At 16.9% G+C, this 3529-nt stretch overlaps 1 pseudogene; it reads right to left on the bottom strand.

Annotated features, from left to right (window-relative positions):
- Positions 1 to 270: 270 nt before the first annotated feature.
- On the bottom strand, positions 271 to 3018 carry LOC122714124 (annotated as a pseudogene).
- Between the last annotated feature and the right edge of the window lie 511 nt (positions 3019 to 3529).

The raw sequence follows: 3529 nt of genomic DNA on the forward strand, positions 1-3529 counted from the left end.
GACTTTTACCAGCTAAAATCTCTCATTTTGACACCTGCGAAGAGCATCAGGAATTTTTAACAAACATTTCCGATTTAATCCATCCTCGCACCTTATTCGCTTAGGTCTGAAAGATGGGGAATGAAAATGGCATTAACTTTTGAATTATAATTTAAAAATATATTAAAATTGTCAATGCTTATTATTTTCTATATCCTACACAAAAAAGTAGAAAAATATTTCATATATATTTTTAATAATATTTAAATATATTTATATAAAATTTAAAATTTAAATATAATAAATATTTGATAAATTTTTACCTTTCTTCAAAGATACTTTGATATTTATAATTTTTTTTTTATAGTTTCTTCTTCCTCCTATAATGAAAAACAAAATGTGAAGAAAAAATCTAACCATTATATATTTTTCTTCCTTTATCAAAATCAAAAATATAAAATATAAAAAAAGAAAACTAATTACAATTATTGAAATAATATAAATTAGATGTATCATGAAATTCTTAAAAAATTAAAAATATTAAATAATATTTACTTAAAAATTAATAATTTATTTAAAAAACTGTATTAAAATTATTTTTCTACTTAATTATTGTTTTTTTAATACTTTGAAATTAATTTTTAGAAATTTAAAACTAATTTTTAGAAATAAATACTTTACTAATTGGTATCAACATGGATTAATGAATCAATATTTTCTTGTACTCTATTAAGAGGGGATGAGCTTGGGATGAAATATTACAAAATTATTTATTAATTTTATTAATATAATTATTAATCTTTTTAATCTATTATTAATTTCATTAATAATTATATTAATTATTATTAATTGTTAATTATTAATTATATTAATTATAGTTACATTAATTATTAATAAAATTATTTTATATTAATTACATATTACAATGTTATTATATGTTATTATATTATTATATTATTATATTATTATTTATAATTATATTATTATATGTTATTTTATTTTTATATAATATAAACATAAATATATATATATATTTATGTATTTTGCTTGATGTTCGCAATGGACATGTTGATATATTTAATTAAAAATTTATTTTCATATTATTTCGAGATTAATTTAAATTAGTATAGTAATATCAATACTTACTGTTAAATTATGTGAAATAGATGTATTAGCTTTAAAATAGTCAATTATGTCTAATAGTTTATATTCGTTACGTCTTCGTTGATCGTAATTTTATTTAGATGTATTGTTCCTGTATTGTTTAGATATCTATATAAATTAAAATTAGAAAATATTGAATAAAATATAAAGCAATATAAGTTAAATAATTTTGTATGATAAAAATTAATGATTTATAACTTATTCTATTCATTTCAAAAGCCTTATTTGATGTTCAAATATTTTATATGAATGTCAATATTAGCGATTTCTTAAATATTTATATCTTGATCAATAGAATCTAGAAAGGATGTTTCTTTTGAACAATGCACTTTAATTAATTTAGATATTAACAACAATAATCATATATTGTGAAACCCCATCTTTTTACTATAGATTTGCTACAATATTGATACATATCTATAATTTTATGAAACTATATCAAAACATATATAAAAAAAAATTATTAAAAAAAAATAAATAAAAAGATATAATTTATTAAAATATATTTTTGTTTTTACATTACATTTGAAGCCATATATATTATATAAAAAATCTTTTGAAAATTCATTTTCAGTAATAATGAAAGGAATACTATGATCATTTATCTTTTGCACAATAATATTTCACAATGCTCTAAATAAAGCTTATTGAATAGATTAAAAAATCATTAACTGTCTCATCTGAAATATAAGTGCAAAATAATAACAATATTTTTTATATCATTTTAAAATATATATTAATTTTTATTCTTACTACCAATTTTAACCATTTTTATCAATAATTCCATAACAGAAATTAAATTTTTTGTAATAAATGATGGAAACTTACTTGTTTGTTTCTAAAAATTTAATTCATTTGTTAAACATATATGAAAAATCACTTTATTCATCTTCTAATTCTATAGAAATTTGATATGTTTGTTGACTAGTTTCAATTGTATCTCTTTTCCATCCTAATGGAATTTTCATCTTTAGTACTTCATGATAAATATTCTCAATATCATTTTTAAGATTAAATTGTGTAACTACAAATTCTATTGAACAAAATTCATATTTGTTAATTCTTATTTCCTTTTTATAGAATGAATTTACATATATAAATATAAATTTTAATTTTTGTAAATCTGTAATAAATAATAATTATTTAATAATCAAGTAGTATTTAATAATTATTTAGTTATTAAGTAAATTAAATAAATCAAGATCTTTCGAAAAAGTAATTTAAAAAATATATAAAAAATATATAATATTATGTAATAAATCCATACCTATGACAGAATTTACGTATTCTAGAATTTTGTGTTTGAATTTTTGTTTTCTTTTTATATTTAATTCCATTTCAAGCAAATTTCCTCCAATTGTAGTTTTTTTACTTCCTTGAGCTGTAATCTAGTTATCTTTTGTTTTGACAATATAAATTTCTTTTTCTTGTGATGAAATTTTCTACATAGAAGATTATAAAAAATGGCTATAATCTAATTAAGTTATTATAAAAATTATAGATTCAATATATATTTTAATATTACTTTAAAATTTATATTTAATAAGACAAAAATCTTGTTTTGTTAATTTCTTATTCAATATTTTACAATATTGATATCTTGATATAATATTAAAAGTTACAAAATATTTTAATAATAAAATACATAAATATATAATCTTTTAAAGTAGTGATTACTTTAAACAAATAATCGAATTAAACTATTAAAAATTATCTAAAATTATATTAAAAAAAAATTATATAAACTCTTATTTTTCATTCTTCACATTCACATATTTTAAATTCGCTGCAATATTTTTTAAACTGTTGAAAGTTTTACCATGTCATTGTTGTCGCTTTTGTCAATAACAAAAAAATAAATGCGGTTTTTGACATATTGTATAAATTATTATAGATGTTGACTTTTTTGAATTTAATTTAATTTTTATAGTACTCATAATCACTTGATATTTATTAATAATACCATCTTCAATTAAAAGAAATTAATATTTTCGAATTTAAATTTTAAATTAGATTTTAATTTTGAAAAATATATTAATAGCAAGATAAACTTTTATACATATGCATACATAAATAAAAATTTTGCGTAATTCTTAAATATTATTATTAATTAATTAAAAAAATAAAGTATAAAAATTATAATATATCATATAAAAGCAAAAAATAAAAACATAATTAGCGGAACGCCATAGAAATAATGAGAATGTACACTTTTTCATTGGCTGTAGAAATATGTAATATATATAATATAATATTTTACTTGAAAATTTATTAAAAATAAGTTAGATTTAGATTTATTTGTTTAGACAATCTTTCATTTTTACATTATAAATGATATAAGAGAATGAAGTAGTTAATAGAAGAAAAAAATATGTATTTTATTTAT

The sequence above is a fragment of the Apis laboriosa genome, unplaced genomic scaffold, assembly GCF_014066325.1.
Source record: "Apis laboriosa isolate Shangri-la unplaced genomic scaffold, ASM1406632v1 scaffold281_cov141, whole genome shotgun sequence".
Lineage (NCBI taxonomy): Eukaryota > Metazoa > Arthropoda > Insecta > Hymenoptera > Apidae > Apis > Apis laboriosa.